The sequence below is a fragment of the Euprymna scolopes genome, chromosome 2 (assembly GCF_053919585.1).
Source record: "Euprymna scolopes isolate OS-2025 chromosome 2, ASM5391958v1, whole genome shotgun sequence".
Classification (NCBI taxonomy): domain Eukaryota; kingdom Metazoa; phylum Mollusca; class Cephalopoda; order Sepiida; family Sepiolidae; genus Euprymna; species Euprymna scolopes.
The window spans coordinates 131,120,244-131,142,136 of NC_136483.1; the positions used below are offsets into that span (position 1 = coordinate 131,120,244).

General features: G+C 30.7%; 1 protein-coding gene across 1 annotated transcript in view; it reads right to left on the minus strand.

Annotated features, from left to right (window-relative positions):
* LOC145296150 (uncharacterized) overlaps positions 1-21,893 on the minus strand; it is a 194,892-nt gene that overhangs the window by 172,318 nt on the left and 681 nt on the right. The gene's annotated exons all lie outside the window — the stretch shown is intronic.

The window sequence follows — 21,893 nt, forward strand, 5'->3', positions numbered from 1 at the left end:
AAATAAATGATCCATTCTATATCTACCAATATATAGATTTGTTACTTCATTTCATAATCTTGTCGTCTTATTATTCTTATATATATATATATATATATATATATATATATATATATATATATATATATATATATATATCGCTAGATTCAGCCACTCTGATGAATCATAGACGACGAAATAAGCGTCAGTAGATAATTGTATTTTAAAAATAATATATATATATATATATATATATATATATATATATATATATATATATATATATATGATATCAATCATAGGGTTAACTAATTTTCATATTGATTTGGGAAAGGATATCTTAGAAATAAACTATTATTTATTATAAATTTTTGATCCAATTATTGTTTTGATTTCAATAAAACAATAGGTCTGCTTCGAACTATTGTTTTATAGACAAATATTTAGCATTTGTTTCAAATTAAACGTTCGGTGTCTGACTTGATTGTTAACAAATTGATATCAATTTCTGAATAGTAAGTAAAAAAGCGAATTGATATCTTCTTTTATTGTCTTTTCTCTACGGTCACATTTGCAAACAAAAATAAGTTTCTATTAAAATTATCAAAATGTTAATGTTTATCGATCCAACATAAATAGAATTGAACGAATTTATTTTCGTACTAATAACAATGAATGAAAGATTCATTATTTTAAATCAATATTTCAAGTAAGTTTTACGATTCCATAGCAAGCCGGTCAATTAAGCTAATACTTTATAAATTTCGACTTGTTGCTATTGTTGTTAATATTTTTATTATTTTTGATGTTGTGGGGTTTATTGTTTTTTTTTTTTTGCTGTTGTTATAATTGTTGTTGTTGCTGCTGCTGTTGTTATCAACTCTTGTGATTCTGAGTTGAGGAGTTAGAATTAAAACGAAAATGGAATACTTTCCTTCATTCTATTTGTTTAATAAAATACGCCATCTTCTCAATAAATTTCATTTCATGTGACGATGTTTCAAGAAAAATCAAAATTTATTCTTCCGCGTACATTACTTATTAAACAAAATGCATAAATGAATTACTAAAACGTATCGCAATAAGAGAGTGAAGTGCAAATGTATAAATGTTGAACAAATGCGTTCAACTGATAATGCAGGGACAATTTTTATACACAGACACACACACACACACACACACACACACACACGCACGCACGCACGCACACACACACACACACACGCACACACACACACACACACACACACACACAGAATAATTTAGTAAAATTCCGAGGTTTAAAAACATCTTCATTCATGCAATTGTTTCTTTCATTAAATAAAAATTTTTTGATAAAAAATCAAAACATTTTCAAAAACCGTTTTTAGTGAATTTTATCTAAATGCATGTATATATATATATATATATATATATATATATATATATATATATATATATATATATATATATGTATATATATATTTGACTTTTCTCATCAACTCATATTTCTAAATCAATTCTAATTCAAACAATTATAAATTTTCTCCAGCGCGTGTACACAAGGAGAAATACAGTTGAATGTTAACTTTTTTTGAATACTTTAGTATAAAATGTTTATGAATTAAAATAAAAATAAATTAAAATATATTAATTCATTTTGAAATTGTTAACTATTGAGCTTAACCTTATCTGCAGTATTTAGTTTAACCTTCTGATTCGTGATATATTTGTTCTTTTAAATATTTGTTATGTGATTTTCTAGGGACATAGAAACAAGTTTTTGTAATAAAATTTTTTAAACACACACACACACACGTATATATATATATATATATATATATATATATATATATATATATATATATATATATATATTTGTATGCCAATATTGGATATTTCTCTCGTGGACTCATCAGAAAAAAAAACAGTTTTGAAAAGAAAAATCTATAACGATTTAATTATAACGAATAATCTTTAACGATTTAACATGAAAAATTCCAAAAGATCCCAAACAACTCACATTTCAATTTTAATTTTACATATTACATCGTTATGCATATTTCTTTTTAAAATCTTTCTGCATTTTTTTCCGATGATTCTACGGAAGAAATATAAAATATCTGATTAGATGAATAAAACATTGGACTTGTGAACAGGACAAAATTGTTATTTATTTAAATATGCGCTGTTGTTCAGAGCTTCTGATTTACAAAAATTGGTAGGCATAAAAGAGTAGAAAATATTCGCAAAATCATATATGTTCACAAAACAGATGAAAATCTATGTTTTATATATATATATATATATATATATATATATATATATATATATATATATATACATAGGGATGTGTGAACGACAACATAGAGGTTAACTAATTTGAATATTTCTTTAAAATCAGGCGGTAATTAAGTAGGTATTAATTTTTTTTATTGTTTCTTATTAGATAATTCATCTCATTTCACTATTACGCTTAATTCTATTATACATAGTTTCTATATTGTGCATAATTGCGTAGAATTTAATATGAAAACGTTCCAGCATACGGAATATATATATATATATATATATATATATATATATATATATATATATATATATATTGTTTTTTTAAAATATAATTATCCACTGACACGTGTTTCGTCGTCTACGACTCACCAGAGTGGATGTATCTAGGGAGATTCGAAATCGGGACCCCGCAGTAATGAGCGTAAACCCTTTATCCGTGCGTCTATCTCGCTCGACTATATTTCCGTATGTTGGAACGTTTTCATCTTAAATTCTATGACTTTGTCAGTGTGTGTGCGAGAAATCTCTATCAAACTCCTCTTTAAATATTTTGTCTAGAGAAATGAAATTTTATATGTAGTGTATTTGGACCCGTAGCACACTTTCGATAACCCGCAACGTTAATATCGTGTAGCCAACGTATTTTCCGACATTTCAAAATAACACCGCAGAAAGACAACACGCGGATTCTTTTTTTTTACTAATTTTTACTTTTCTCCAACCTACCAACATGGCAAGAAAGAAAAAAAAATATGTACAATATTCTGAGGAAGGAGTATGTCACTCCGAAATATTTAAATTTTAAACAGATAAATGTTTGTTTATTTTGCTTATATTGCGTATAATTATCCACTGACACGTGTTTCGTCGTCTACGATTCATCAGAGTGGCTGAATCTAGACGACGAAACACGTGTCAGTGGATAATCATATTTTAAAAACAATACATATGCCGCTCCCCAAAACACACACACACACACACACACACACACACACACACACACACACACACACACACACACACACACACACACACACACACATATAAGTGAGAATGTGTGTGAGGACACTTCCCAACGAATATTTGATCTACATACTTGAAATTTTGTATATAGGGTATTCAGACATGTGGAAATCTTTTTAATTGGTTTTCATTCAGAAAAAAGGACTGCTAAGAGCTAAAAATTAAAAAAATTGGTACGTGGGGATCATCGGATTTTTATCTGTTTGTCAAATGTTTCACGAATGCGCATGCATGAATGGTTCACATGGCAGCTTCATTATGTTAAGAACAAGTAGGGTTTAAAACACCCATTGACGATTGTGTCAAGCTGGCCTAATAGTTATCGTACCTGACTCCTTGTCCGTAGGTTTTGATTTCGATCCCAGCTCGATTATATTTTTACTTACTAGAAGTGAATGGGTGGGATTTTGTTGCTTGGCGGGTTAGTCGGAAATAGGTACATAACGGTGGTAGGGGTACAAGTACTATGAGTTCATCAAAGCACATTCCGTTAAAATACTTTTAAAACAGACACAGAGATGCAACATGACGGCAATAAGACAAAGGTTGAAACTTAATTAATTAATTTGAAATCATTTTTGGACTTTGTCTAAGCGTGAAAAATTAGTGGTAGATGTACTAACCGAAATGTGGTAATATGGGCCAATAGTGGCTTTGTAGAAGTTTCACATGCGAGTAATTTATAGCATCGTCGATGGACCCACCTTTTTCGCAGCAGCGTTGACAATATCCTCAAAGTTCCGATATTTGTTTGTGAATGTTAAGCTGCGCAGTTCGAACGACACCCTCTCAGGTAGGGTGTTATTTGTCATAGCAATCGGTGGTTGAGAAGGTTTTTATAATTATTAAAGAAAAGAAGCTTAGTCTTAGTAGCATTAAACATTGCCATCCATTTACGGCTTGATTCAACAGACTAAGGTTTCTACCACATGAATACATTCGTTTTTCCCTCATGTCTATTATATCCATCAGCAAATATACCCAACTCGGACACAGTTTTATTAGGGAAGTCGTTTATGAATACAAGGAATAATAAAAGTCCAAGGATCGACCTATGAGGTAGATCCGCATCAATATCATGTTGTTTAGATGTAAGACAATCGAAGAACACTTGGATTTTTTTTCTTGTCTAGGAAGGATCTAATTATTTCAAGCATTCGTTCAGAAATACAATAGGATTAAATTTTCATGAGAAATATTTTATGCCAGGCGCTTTAGATAAATTGCATACAACAACCCTAACTTTCCCTGTCTTGTTCGGAAATGACGGTTAAAATATCTGCACTAGAACGGGCTTGCTTAAAACCTAATAGTCAAGAAGAGGTTTAGCATTTACGAGCTAATGAACTATCATTCGATTGATAAATGACTCAAAGATTTGAGCGAGAAGGTGGATGATACGGTGATAGGGCTATAATAAAGCTGATCAATTTTTTCACCATAAATTCTTGAATGCTGATACCATGAAGGCAATTTTCCATCTATCAGGGAAGAAAGATTCGGCTCGACATTTGTTCAAGAGTTTGGAGTTGAAGAGTTTTGCTCTTGGGGTTCGTCATGCAGTGATTATACCTATGTCTGAAATCCTTTTTCTGTGGATCCTTGAAAAACTTACGTCCATGGTTGATGTTATCATTTGCTATTGCTTTATATATATGACACTAGCCATTCAGCATTTATTCATTAGTGGACGAATTTTTAAAGTTAAATAATTAGTTAATATTATTGCTGACATCAATAGCATTGTTAATACCATTACTGTTAGTAGTGTTAATTCGATTTTACTCTGTTTATTTATTGATGGCTGCATATTATCCATATGTTGCGGATTAAGTTTTGTTATATTCTTATTAATGATTGAGTGTACACACACACACACACACACACACATGCATATGTATACACTGAATTATAGCGGCATAATAACGTTGACACATCGGTTCCCGTCAGATGACCGAAGTTAAGCAAAGTTGAATCTGATCACTACTACAATGGGTGACCATCCCGGAATTTCAGGTGCTGTATGTGCTCTCCACTTATCTTAGCATTGCTTCCCGTCAGTGTTGGCCGTTTCATTACCATTGGACCCAAGCAGTGTTGATTTACGAGAGATGTAGTTGGAATTGTGCAACCCTTGACTGACTCAGGGGTGTCCATTGTCTCTTGAGACTGAACGGAGGCATTATATATGTGTGTATATAGTCTTTCTCTATATAACTTTATTTACGACAAAACTCATCTAGCTGCAACTACTGTCAATAATTTTCCTTTCTTCTTTTATGTACCTAAAACTAAACGAAATTTCTATTAGGTAAGTTTATTTCCTAGAACTATATATCTATGGAACACGATAACACAGGGATGCCGGGTACTTTTCAAGTCCAATGTTCACAAACTCTTGTTGAGCCTTTCTCTTAAATAATCAAATTCTACTGATAACAATCTCATGGTTTTGTCTGACCGTCTACCTGGCAAACCCATGAACACTCGTATCTGACTGGCATTAAGTGACGACACGCTAGTGCATACAATAAAATCTGTTTAACCTTTTTTTTGGAATTTTTTTAAGCACCGATTTATATATTGTTCTTTTTCTTCTTTTCTCATTGAGGAGCGATATATTTCAAGAGATCTTCCCCCTTTATCAAACAGTTATTAAATCCAGAATTCGGTAAATATTTATCGGTAATTTTGAATAGTCTTCACGAGTCAAGTCTTATATTGATTTGAATTGTCAAGAGACTTTCCTCTCTTTCATTAATCATTTACTAAGTACAAATAGATTAGGCTGATTTGTCATTGAATTTTAAAACATGTCAAGATGGTTGTGTCTGAATTAAATAGATTTCTAGTTTGAGTATAAGTAATCAAAATGTCCATTGCAATTGTTAAAAACAAATCACACGTTCAATATTTATCAGGGGAAGAGGGACGGACGTGCTATTTAGGTCATTAGAAAACCTCCATTAATATTTGTCCCTACTGACTTCTTCCTTAGTACATTTTACGTTCATCATGTTTTTTTTATTTAGTTGAGCAACTGAATAAACTAGTGTTGAGACGATTAATCAGGATTGGGAAGCGGAATCTGGGATTTTTTTGAGGTATCGGAATCAGAAAAACTGGTGCCCCAAACGATTCTTTAAATATTTTTAAAGGTTAATTTACCATTGCTGGTGCCAATGATAATATGATTAATATTTATTGATTTTAAACTATAAGGAAAATAAAATATACATCATTTTACGCACGCAAGTTTATTTTTACGTCTGCGAAAATATATGCATACATTACATGGGTCTTGCGGTAATCAAAAAATGTGTATATAACTGCTTCATTTACTCACATAAAATTAATATACGAAAATATAAATTTATGCGTAAACTTTAAGTATTTGCTTCAACTGTGCCCAATACGTAGATAGAGCTAGTTATTAAGTAATAAAATATATATGGCAATTAAGCTACACTGAATATTTCGCGTTCATCCACTTCAGATAAGCCTGAAGAATCCTAGAGTGGATGAAACGCGGAATTTTCAGTGTAGCTTAATCGCCATATATATTTTATAACTTACTATATATATATATATATATATATATATATATATATATATATATATATATATATATTGTGTGTGTGTGTGTGGCTAAATATTTATAGATTCGGAATCTGTAATTGTATCGGAATCGTAAATTTGAAACAAAATCGGTAATTGTATCGGAATCGGGAAAATATTATAATTGTATCACTAGTAGAACAAACACGCTCCGCTCCCTTTTATTATATACAGTATTAATTCTTTTATTAAATAATATTTGAATCTTGTAAGCACTTTATTTTGTTATTAAATACTTTTATACACAGATATTGATGATTTGATAATTAAAAATCCAGTTTAAAGATTATAACTTGGGTTTTCATTTCAAGTAAATACAACAAAATAAAATATAAAAATGGTATTGAAGAACTGAAGAAAAACGAAGTCTAATTGATTTATTTATGTATTTCAATATTTTATAGATTTTTATTAATTTATTATTGTGTGAATATTTTTTTTCACTGCGGAAGAGGTGTACTTATATCACTATTTATGTATTCTATCCCACCGAAACTACAGAGCAAAATAATATAACACTTTATGTAACCACAACAATATAATAAATATAAAATTAAGACAATAGCAAAGATCGAAGTCGTCCGAGATAGACAACCCCCCCCAAAAAAAATGACCCCCCCCAAAAAAAAACAAAAAAAAACAAACAAAAAAAACAACACTTAAAGCCATACTTCACAAATAAACACCAGAGACACGAAAACCAGTTCAGTGAGCCCAGTTGTATGTTCTATGTATGTATGTATGTATGTACAGGATATACACATAAACTAATTAACCGATCATTATGAATTTTGAAAAATATCTGCTAGCTGTAAGTGAACTAAATATTAACTATATTTAGTTTAGTTTATTTTTATGCGAAGGGGAGAAAAAGAAAGAAGGGCGTAACAATTCAGAAATCTCCGATTTTTGTGGAATTTGTACAATTAGGTACTATTAGTTAATAAAAATTTCTCAAATTTCAGTTGCTTTCGCGAATTTTAGGCATAATACAAGTACATCATTGCACTTTAAAATGAAAAATATTTCAGATTGGAATTAACTGTCATACATAATTAAACACCGATTACGATTCGGTGAAGTTCAATTATGCTTTAATTCTGGACAATTTTAGAATCCAAACATGTAATAAATTTTGATCAAGATAAAAATTCGAGGTATGTGGTTTAGTATCATTATACCTTGATTTTAATACTCAGATCTGTGAAAACAAAATTTGGGGAAGTAGGAACTATTTGAGCCATCTTGGGGTGGGTACTCTTCTAATATATTTGCGCGCGTACACACACACACACACACACACACACACACACACACACACACACACACACACACACACACACGCACACACACACGCACACATATATATATACACATATGTATATAGATATATTTATATACATGTGTGTGATAATAAGAAAAATAAGTATTATTTTGTCTAGTCCATGGAAATAAAATGACAAAGCATATGTATACTACAAATATATAAATATCTATCTATCTATCTATCTATCTATCTATCTATCTATCTATATATATATATATATATATATGTATACATATTTATACATGCACATATACCTATGCATGTATATATATATATATATATATATATGCATTCATATATTTACACATACACATATATATTTGTGTAAATATATACATATTTATACATGTACTTATACATATGCATTTATACATATATACATTCATATATTCACACACACACACATATATGTATATATGCATATAAATATAAACATACATATATACACATACATATATGTACATAAACATGCATATAAACATACATATATATGAGAATAATGGAAATAGTATTCCGACGATGTAGAAAGATAAAAAACAGACCGAACCAAGTCACACGTCCATCCATGTTTCGACTTTACTGTAAAACTTCTTCTGAAGATATAAATATACACGTAAATATGCATAATTACAGAGACACGTAAATATGCATATATATATATGTATATATATATATATATATATATATATATATATATACATACACACATAATTATGCTTATAAGCATACATATATACACATATGTACGCACACAACATATGTATACAGATATGTGCACATATACTTAGATATATACACATATTTGTATAGACATATATCAATAATTTCAAGTATTGACATAAAATTTTATAAAACGATGTATCGATTTTCAAAATTCACTTCAGCAGTGCTCAGTAAGCGAGTAAAGCTATATATATATATATATATATATATATATATATATATATATATATATATATATATATATATGACAAAAGTTCTCTATTCCAATTCAAAGATAGCTTAGCTAAAAAAATATAATTTCAATTTCCCTTCCGATTTTCGGATTCTGTAATCATGCTCATATTCCTTTATTTTTTTGTTAAAGTTGATGAGTTGCTATTCTTTTGATGAGTTTAATAACTCATCAGAACGAATAAATTCAAAATTGACGTAATAATTGCATGAATAATTCTGCGCTACGAAACAGGTGCTGTCAAGTATTAAAAGTCTCAATAAAAAATAAACGCTAAGATGGACAGCATCTCGAAATTTGTAAGATAGATCTTTTTATCATTTATTTGTATATGCTCTGTAGTTAGATCGAACTTCATAAATTAAAGGATTTGTATAAATAAAAATCTAATTGAATAAGCATATTTTCACACACACACACACATGTATATATATGTATATATACAAACTGCGTGAATCATTTTATTGCAGGTTAGTAAAATATCAATATTTCACTAAATATACGTCGCAAAAAAATGAAAATTGTATCATCAAATAACTGTTTCAAGAGTAGTTATTTCCCAAAAGTTTATTCAAATCCATGCGATATTCACGAAATTATGACATTTTATTCATTAGCAAGTAATTTATATTGTCTATCGCTTTATTGCAAATGCCAAAAAAGGGGCAATTAACGGTTATTGATAATGAAAGGATTGTTGTTGGACTCGCAGAAAGATTGTTCATCAAAGATTTAGCTATGGAGCTGGAAAGAGATCCAAGAACTTTGGTTTCATTCGTGAACAACACCAACTCCAGAAATGATAAGGGCTCCAGGAGAAACCTTTCACATCGTGATATTCAGAAAATTCGTAGGGAAGTTAATTGAAACACAAACAGCACCAGTGCTTCCATTTTTGCAACAGTTGGAATTTCTCTAAGATCCAGATAGGCCCGGTGTTGAGTGGGATGGCAAGGGAAATCAAAACTATTCCAAGGCCTCCATTGAGCAAACAGCATAGGGAAAAATGAAAGGCTTGGGCAAATAATTACATGAAAATGGATTTCCAACGTGTCCTATTTACAGATGAGATCCGAACTACTCTTGGCGGTCCGGATGGACAGGCCAAAGTTTGGAACTCGAATGAAACTTCAACCCCTTACAGAGTTCATCGCCAACAAGGAGGTGGAGGTATCATGTTTTGGGCGGGAATCATTGGGGATAAGTTGGTTGGATCATTCCGAGTTCCAGAGAGTATAAAACTTACCAGCAATGCGTACACGGCCTTTTTGGATAAACATTTGCCACCATGGCTTGATGACCTACCATTGTCACGTCGCTTTCAGATGATTTTTATGCATGACAGTGCACCATTCGATTCTACTAGGGCGACTGCAGCCTTCATTGAATATATGAGCTTCTTTGCAGAAACCTTCATGAGCTGACCACCATGTTCTCCGGATCTTAATCCCATTGAATATCTCTGGCCAATATTAAAAAAAGGTGTTTATGAGGGAAGAGAGCAATTTACTTACAATGATGCCCCGCAGAGGAAAGTAGTTGATGTCGTCAGAACCATAACTCCTTTTAAGGTTAAACAATTGACTTCTTCGGTGGACTAAAGGTTATTTAACGTTATCTTTTTTTAAATGGTGAATATGGCGATAAATAATTCTTTTATTTGAGGTTTAGTTCCTAGGATGTGCTTTCGTTTATTAATTTTTGACAGAAAAATATAATAAAAATAAAGTTTTCATGATTAGACATCTGTATTTTTGCCCTAATACAACATTTTAAGAGACCTGCAATAAAGCGATCAGCAGTGGAAATTCCTTGATAAAGAATAAAATATTATAACTTTGTGAATATCGTAAGCATTTGAATAAAATTTTGGAAATAACTAACCTTAAAACAGTCATTTGATTATAAAATTTTAATATTTTTGTGACATATATTTAGTGAAATATTGATATTTTACTAAGCTGCAATAAAGCGAATGACGAAGTTACACACACACACACACACACACACACACACACACACACACACACACACACACACACACACACACACACACACACACACACACACACACACACACACTCTAAGTTGAAAATATAAACCCATGCTATAAATCAAACAATGGTATAAGTTCAACTATGCTATACGTTAAACATGGTAAAATATATTTCTCCTCTAAAATAAAAAAAAAGTTCTTAAACTTTTTTTAATTTTGAAAAAAATTTCTTGCCTGGTGAGATAAATATTTATCGAAACGGTCTGCACACAGTAGCAAGATATGACTACATTTACATAAAGAAAATAATAAATTATATATATATATATATAGTCATCCACATACAGTAGTTTTTCACTGTGTCACAGCTCATCAGTGCGGCTAGACAGACAACAAACTCAAGCCAGGATAGAATCCCGACCACTCGTACAACAGTCAAGGCTACAAACACTTACGCTAATCGGTGGCTGCTGTGCGAGTAGTGAATTAACAATGTTTTGACACACACACACACACACACATATATATATATATATATATATATATATATATATATATATATATATATGTGTGTGTGTGTGTGTATATATATAGTTATCATTTTCACTGGCACCAAAGACACACGGAAAAATAATTTCCAGTTAAGCGGTATAAGAATATATTATAAAATTTGTTATTTCTTTTTGTCGATTAAGACAACTGAACGAATTACGATATCTATGGTAGGTGAAATATTTCCGCAAACGCAAGAGGGAGACATAAATCTATAAATAAACATATGTTATATATATATATATATATATATACATATATATATATATATATATATATATATATATATATATATATATATATATATATATATACGTATAGCATAGTTTTAAGTATAGCATTAATATTTTCAACCTGGAATATGAATATATATATATATATATATATATATATATATATATATATATATATATATATATATAATTCTTGATTTAATTGTATAAAAAGCCCAATACAGTGCTCGATTATTTAATGGGGTTGTAATACTTATTCATAATATTTTCATAAGTTCTCACCAGTTTTTCAGTGGGAGTAAATAATTTCCTTTAGATTAAATCGTGAACTGCTCAAGATTTATTGTCTGGTTCGTTTCTTACGCTGAAAACCTATGTTGATTTTAACTTATATTAAATTATATATATATATATATATATATATATATATATATATATATATATATATATAAAGAGAGAGAGAGAGAGAGAGAGATAGATAAAATAACATAACAGAGAATAAAATTAAAATAACAGGAAAATAGACCGAAGTGAGAATTTGTGGACATGATTAATTGGTTATCCTTTCTCTCTCTCACTCTCTCATATATATATATATATATATATATATATATATATATATATATATATATATATATATATATATATATATATATATATATATATATATATACTATGTTCGATTTATAATAGACATTTTGAAAAAAAAGGTAAAAAATATTTAATTTTCACGTTTCTCTTTTGAACGTTTACATGAAATAGATAAAATTTAAGTGTAATTACATTTTTTGATCGAGAAAAAAATTCAATTTGATAAATTAAGTAAAATAAATAACTTTGAAATATTACCATAGTATTTTGTAAGAGGAGCTTGTTTATTTGTACGAAAATCTTTTATAATCCAGATATTTTTAATATATCTATAAACTCGGCATATTTTTTACATTTTTTTTTGTTATGTTTCATTCTATGAAGCGTTGATTTTCCGATAAAACTGGTGTATCGAAGTTCTCTAGGTTTCTCATTTAATCGTATCGCGAATACTAAAACAATGTAAATGATAAAACACATCCGCTTGATGGTGATTTGAAGTATTGAACCTGAATGTACTAGCGAAAATATGGGATGAGAAATCCATGGAATGCACCAATAATAGATAGATTATTCGAATAAATGAAAAATAAAATGGGTTATTTAATAATATTTGTCTTAACACACACACACACACACCCACACACACACACACATACACCCACACACACATATATTTAATAATATCTATATTTATGTAATTGTATATACGTGTATAGGGGTAGATGCGTGTGTATGTGTATGTATATGTACATCTACTTCTTACTGGAGATCTGTATCTCCACGTATATGTATATAGGTAGGTGTATCTGCATTTATATATATATATATATATATATATATATATATATATATATATATATATATATAGTCTTGGAAGTTTTTAACCTTTAAAACTATACAAAAAAATATTTTTTATCATTCGTTAGAAAACCATCTAGTCAGTAATCACCTGCAATTACCTGCAATCGCTCTCGAATTTATTATAATACCAATAATTTATTTTTCAAGGGATCATCAGTTGTTTAACACTGTTTCAGGGATTTAAAAACAAAACAGTATATTACATCATGGCTCCCCAGTAGTGTTGATCAAACACCACCATATATATATATATGCATGTGTCTCTCTATATATTTTTGAGTGTATGTGTATAAGACTTGTGTGTATTTGTGTGTATGTCTGCATATGGATCCATGTATGCCTGCATATACATTGTTTATATATATGTGTCTGTGCGTATGTGTTTGTATATGGAGGTGTAGAAATGTACATATGTATGTATATGTATGTATGCGTAGTTGCGCGCGCGTTAACGTATGTATTAAAAAACAACCCATTGTAAACTGAAATGAACAAGTCGACGTATAGCGACTACGAAAATTTTAAATGAACCCTGTACCTGACAAAAACATGACATCTACACTAACCCTTTCTCTCCCTCTCTCTCCCTCTCTTTACCTCTCGTTCTCTCTCTATGTCTCCCTCGCTCTCTCCCTCTCTCTCTCTCTCTCATCTACTTAATATACCTTGCTGAACAAGCAAAAGGCAGTTAAAATTTAAAACCAAAAAATTGAAACTCCCCCTCCTCTCCTTACCTCCTCCCTTTTCTTTACCATCCTCTCTCCATCCCTTCCTATATCCATATATCTCCACCCACGCCTACTTGAATCTGCTACCCCCACACACAATACAATCTAATGCATCTTAACCTTCAAAACTGAAATATTGTCAATACCCGCCTCCATCCCCCCTTATTATCTCCTACCTCACCCCCTTTTTATCTTTCGTATTTCTCCTAAAACACTTCTTCCTAATATTAACAACATCTTCTGTAAGGTCTGACGAAGTTATTGGATCGTAAACATTATCCAACATCTGAAACATATGTAACCAAACAGATAAAACGGTAATAAAAAATAACACATATTTGCTCTGCAATAGTACTGAGCACTCTCTTCAGGTTTTTACTAATTACCAGTTTTATCATATGTATATATATATATTATGCACACACATATCCACATATATATAACGTGGTAGCGTTTGTGTGTGTGTCTATGTGTACAACTTTCCTACAGCCCACACCACCGGACCCATCATGAAAAAACCTAGTATAATTATGGTCCTCCACATTCGGATGGTGCACATCATTTTCCAATGTAATGGTCAATGGTCAAAGTCATAGCCTATGTATATATACTCGCCAATAGCCCACACCACTGGACAGATCATATAAAAACCTGACATGATGATAGTCTCCGACCTAAGAATGGTGCACACATTTGTCATGGTCAAGGTCATATTTTGTGTCACTCTTAATAAGCTCCCCCAGCCATACATACACGTAAATATGCATACAATATACATATATATGTACACACATAATTATGCATACATATACATGCATATATATATATATATATATATATATATATATATATATATAGTAAGTTATAAAATATATGTGGCGATTAAGCTATATATATTTTAGTGCACACGAAATTAATTAAGCTATATATATATATATATATATATATATATATATAGTGCACACGAAATTGGGGTTCGGCAACATCCCGGGGCCCGCCACTATGATGCCGGCCAATTTCTTTGTGAATTTGAATCAGATACCCCTCCACCAGCCCCATCTCCTCTACCAATCGTCATAATTCATAGTTGAATTTCAGTCCCTTCAGGAGGTAGTTAAATTTTTTTAAACACCTTAAGCAATAGTTGTTTCTTCAACATGCTCTTACAGCAAAGGTGCCCGCGAAGCGTGTACCCGAGCGTATAGCAAAGTCCCGCGCAAAACGTGAGTATATTTGCTAGTATATATAATTCCATGGAATCTGTAAATTAGTACACATGGAATAAATTCTACATGCTATCTGCATATATATATATATATATATATATATATATATATATATATATATATATTGAGAAATATATATATATACATATGTATATATATATACATATGTATATATATATATATATATATATATATATATATATATATATATATTGAGAAAAACGATTCATAATAAAGTTAAAAGAAAAAAATATTTATTTTTTTTATTTTTATACATAAAAAATATGTATATACACCTTATTTTCTCTAATATAAAATTTGTTTTTAGTTCAGGTAAGGTATATATATATATTATATATATATAATTTTTATATATATAAAAAAATAAATGTGTTCTTTTAACTATATTCCTAATTTTCTATTTCATTTTATTTTATTTATCAACATAAAATTCATAATTTAATTTTTCTTTATTTTGTTTCTAAATATTTCCAGGAATATTTGCCTTACTCACGGCTAAAATGCTAGTTTTATTTTGGTGTCTTTAACTTATTCCCCACCTGTATTTTTGCTGATGAGGAAACTATGTTTTAAAGGACAAAACTTTTGTCAAATTATTGTCAATACTTATTGTTAATTTCAATAAAATGAACACCGTTTCCGAAATCATCGTACAATCGAGTTGCTTATGTTTGTTTTTTCTTTTGAAACCGATTTTTAATTCATAATTATGAATCGTTTTACTCACTATTAATATAGCGCTAGGATACCTATACCTATTGAACTTATTATAGATCTAAAGTACAATGGACAGTGTTTTCTTTTAAAGGTATTAACACATTTACTAATACATTAAAAGAAACTCTGCTCGTTAGACTCCAGGTCTAATTTTCTCTCTCTCTCTCTCTCTCTCTCTCTCTCTCTCTCTCTCTCTCATATATATATATATATATATATATATATATATATATATATATATATATAGTCTTGGAAGTTTTTAACCTTTAAAACTATACAAAAAATATTTTTTATCATTCGTTAGAAAACCATCTATATATATATATATATATATATATATATATATATATATATATATATATATATATATATATATATATATATATATACTAGCATGGGTGCCCGGCGTTGTCCGGATGTTTGGAGGTGTGTGTTGAGCAAAAAAAAAAAGTGGTAGTAGGAAGGCAGGCACGAACTCGTACCGTGAAGGGCGGAAATAACGGGGGAAAACGTGACGTCTTTGCTGTTACGACCACCGCGAAACCGGATGTGACGTAGGTTTAAATTAAGGCTAGATAATCGAAAAGATCGGTGAAAAAAGCGAACCCTCTCTGAAGAAATGTGCCCAGTTGAGTGTTAAAAAATTAATGTTTTTAGCCAATTTTTCGGTATTTGTCGTCTGAAGGGTCAAACTTCAAAACAATACTAATCTTGTGAAAATCCGTCGCCTGTATCGAAAGTTTTAGGCAGACACGCAAACATACATACATATATTTATAAATTGGTAGCTCAAACCTTCGACCCAAACTGATTAAAAAGCTTGCCATATCTCTGAATACCCTTTATGTAAAATTTCAAATGTTTAGACCAGAAATTGTCTGAGTAATTTGGTAGAGATCGCAGAGGTCAAATTTCTTTTGACTTTGACCCCTTAAAATTTATTGTTTTGGGCTCAAATCAAGTTATTAAGTTAGATCCGTGTCCAAGGAACTATATCTAAAATTTCAATTGTTTATACCCAAAATTGGAAGAGGAGTTTGATAGAGTTCTCAAAAGTCAAATCGTTGAACTTTGACCCCTTAACAGCCAAATTTCTGGCCGAAAACGGATTACAAAGATTTACCCAACTTTTCATACCCTGTATACCCAATTTCTAGTCTGTAGACTGAAAATTGACAGAATTATTGTGTTTAGAAATGTACACAGACAGACACACACACACAGAGACAGACACTTTCACTTATATATATATATATATATACATATATATATATATATACACTTACCTATATATATATAATACTATATACATAATATGTGTAATATTTATAAATATAATATTTGTACGTATATACAATCTTATACATGTATATATATATATATATATATATATATATATATATATATATATATATATATATGTGTGTGTGTGTGTGTGTGTGTGTGTGTGTGTGTGTGTGTGTGTGTGTAATTATTATTTATTCATTCATGGGAAAATACAAAAATATGATAATAAAAGTAAATCGTCCGATTGTCATAATCTAATGATCAACAAAGGAATAAAAATTGGTAATATGATCAGTTAACAAATTTAAATAAAAAAAAAGGAATTTAATGTTTCAAGTAAATATCATAAATACAATTTGAAAAATACAAATAATAAAGAAAAAACATTGTGAAAGACACGCAAACAGCAGTTCACGTAAAACAAGTCTTCAAGAAAAGAAAACACGTGATAAAACGAATATACTTTGCATTCATTCGAAAAAAAGAAGAATTATGTCGTAGATAAATGATAAAAAGTCACTTGGCTTTTCTTGCTCGAAGTCAAACATTATCACACAACAATTTGTTGTGATATACAGAAAACACCAAAATGAAAATAATATCCAACAATGGTGATACCTGTTTTATTCAGAGTTCACGAATCAACATTCAAAAACTAGCAAATTACTTGGAGGATATATGTATGTAAAGGTCGTAAAAATGTGCATTATTTGGAGCTAAAAAGGTCCCTGTGTAGTTGCGGCTTGGTAGAGAATATACATATGTCATTCACGTATCATGTGAAGTAGTGTATTCTACTACTACTACTACTACTACTACTACTACTACTACTACTACTACTACTACTACTAATAATAATAATAATAATAACAACAACAACACAGACATAAACTGAAGCCAGTGCTGAAAAATGAAAAATATACAAACGAGAAACTCATCCAAATTAGAAGACCAGGCGCGATAATAAAATCCAGAAAGAAGTAAAATAGCGACTAAATAGTGAATTTTGCGATCCCAGCAAACGATACGGTGAATATTAAAGAGTACGAAAAATAAGCAAATATGTGCTAAAGAAGTTAAGGGAATGCCGAACACCGAAGAAAATCGCCGGTAATTATAGGAGTACCGGGAACGTTTTTAAACAAATTGAGAGAGAAAAAGACAAAAAGCAGAAATTGGAATCAAAGAAAGAACTGAAGTCATACACATCATTAAACTGCTTAGAACAGTTAAGGTATTAAGAAGAAATCATTAAGTGCGGAAGCCAACACACACAACCAGATCGCACTAATGAACCACAGGTTAGCTGAAATAGAAGAACATAGAATCCAAGAGAACGTAGCCTCTCGAAGCAGGTATGTAAGGAATTCTCATGACCTAACACCCCTCACCCACACTTAAACATGTGGTGGCATTAAATGTTTATGAAAGGTGGAGCAGAGAGTGAGAATATTAACCACATTTCTTCTGGAAAGGCACATAAGAGTGCTTCTGACCTTGGAAAGATTATTATCCGTCGTATTCTAGAAGAAAAATACAGTAATCGGTATATCCAAAAAATTTATGATAAACGGATGCTGCGAGAACGCAAAGTAATTTGCAGTGTTGAATAAGCGATAATCTGGAAAACTTTGTTGTCAATCGGACTCCAGGAAATACGGTATTATTATTTTTTTTTTTTTTACAGAGCGATTAGGTAATCGGAGTTAAAACTCCCAGTGAGTAAAAAGTAGTAGTAGTAGTAGTAATAATAATAATAATAATAATAATAATAATAATAATAATAATAATAATAATAAAGACGAAGAAGAAAATAAATATAATACTAATGATTGTGACAGCACTAAGAATATTCCCAAAGAACGTCGGAAAAAGACTAGGAGAAATCGAAATAAAGAAGAAGACTGATACCATACAACAGACGGTTATGATGAAACTTTAAGGAAACTCCTTGAATGCGGAAGCTAATCCACATAAGCTACATAAGCTAATCCACATAAGCTAACCAGCCATATGGAAATTGTTACAAAAGTAAAACCAATAGAGAAACACCACATGGAACCAAGAAAACTGAAAACGCAAAATTGTAGGCTACGTCCCCTCTCTAAGATATGTATAAATTGGTGTCATATCAAATAGGAAGAAGGGTCACAGAAGATGGGAAAACGGAGAAGAGAAAACACTAATCTGATCTCCACTGATTACGTGTGAAATGGACAAGAATCTTGGGAAGGCTTGTTGCCACTTAAATTCCAATGGTCGTTGCCAGCGGGAAGTCAATGACAAGCGGCTGTTACGATAACGCAAATTTATTTACAAAAATTATCGACAGAGGTGCAGAGCACTGAAAATCGGGAGACTTGTTATTATCCAGACTCCAGGGGACATCACCGGTGTTGTCAGTGAGTAATCTCTGATGATGATGATGTGTGAGAATTTCTAGTGAGTAATAATAATTAGAGCTATGACAACAGCATATTCTTTTCATTGTTTAGTTTTGAGGTTTCTTTTATATTAAGTTCAAATGCTATATGACTTTAACTCAGCCGTGGTTGGTCAATTTTATCGTCTCATATCAGTTGGTTTTCGCACGGGGATTTTTCTTAATATACCAGCTGTTCGTATCGTGCAACTACTTCCTTTGATTCCATGCTTGTAGTCGTTCTTCCAAGTTCTACTCAACAGCTACAAATGCTCCCATAATTAGTTAGACACAGTTAATCAACCGAGAACCACATCTCTCTATGTAAAGCATATAAGATATTAACAGATACACACTCGAGAGTCAAAACAATGAAAAGAATATGCTGTTGTCCTAGCCTTAATAATAATACAAAAAGACAAACTCAACCAAACGTGAAGACCAGATATTTTATTAGTTAACAAGAAGAAAAAAATCGTATATTACCCATACTAGCTAATCACGGAGAACAAAGTTGATTTAATAATCTTCTAAGTGAGTTGAAGAAGTCATTAAGCATGAAAAAATATGACAACGCTAATAATTATGGAAGCTGTTGTAGTTGTTGTGTAAAATCTGGAAGAACGACTACAAGCATGGAATCAAAAGAAGTAATTGCACGATACGAACAGCTGGTATATTAAGAAAAATCCTCGTGCGAAAACCAACTGATAAGAAACAATGACATTGACCAACCGCGGCTGAGTTAAAGTAATATAGCACTTGAGCTTAATATAAAAGAAACCTCAAAGCTAAACCTAAATGTAAAACGAACCTAAGGGAACTAAAACTACATGGACATATATATAAAGAACAGCACTAAAAACGCGGTTTAACCAACTGACAATGGCGGGTCAAAAAAGGCTAGCGAGGGATAGCCCCATGTAAACCTCGATGAGAAGCCGACAGTTCTGGGTTATTGGGAACACCTATTGTCACTTAGATTCCAATGAAAACCACCGGCGAGAAATTGCTGGTAAACGACAATGAAGATGTGAATGTGCTCTCAGGTCAACCTGTGATTAGCTTTCGACCATGGGATCGAGCTACCTTGCTTGAATCGTCGTGCATGGGACGATTCAGGATATAGTGCAGGTCAGGGAAGAAGCCGATGCAAGCCAACCAGGTTGAATGCTGCTGTTATAACAGCTGTAAACACCGAGTTACAAAAATGATAGAATTGAACGGAAAATTCTGGAATAAATTTTAAAACTCTTATTCCAAATACACGTGAACTCATGAGGTGGAAGAACTCCAAGTGGGTAACAATATTGAAGAAATTTCGTTTTTGCTGCACAGAACGAACGTCTATTGATTTGGAATTATGAATCAATACAAATATTAAAAAAATACCTTAAATTTAGAATTGGTGAACAGAATCTGGTAACTATCGACTTATTCGAGTTGCAAAAATATCTCTCCTCCATTCCCCGATGGAAAGAATATGCACAATGGAGTAGTATCAATATCTCCACTGATAAAATAGAAGTTTATTATTATTATTATTATTATTATTATTATTATTATTATTATTATTATTATAATAATAATAATAATAATAATAATAATAATAATAATAATAATAATAATAATAATAATAATAATCAACTGGAAATAGAACGGAGAGTATTGCCATTCAAACTAAAATAAATGAAATAAAAACTAAGTGTTTACTAAAATTAATCAATAGAACGATAAGTACTGGAATATTTGCTGTACACTAGGACTCCGTGAAATACTACTACTACTACTACTACTACTACTACTACTACTAATAATGATGATAATAATAATAATAATAATAATAATAATAATAATAATAATAATAATAATAATAATAATAATAAAAAAAATGGGTAGTCATGATGTGTCAAGGAGAATAGGAAAACCGAGGAGAGAGCACCAACCAGGCCTCTTCTGGAAGGATGCAGAGAGTACTGGAAACTTATTCCAACGCAAATTCAACTGGGGTGATAACGCAAAATGATTAGCAACGGTTATCGAAAGCGGCGGGAGTTCTGTAAATTGGAAAACTTATGATGAT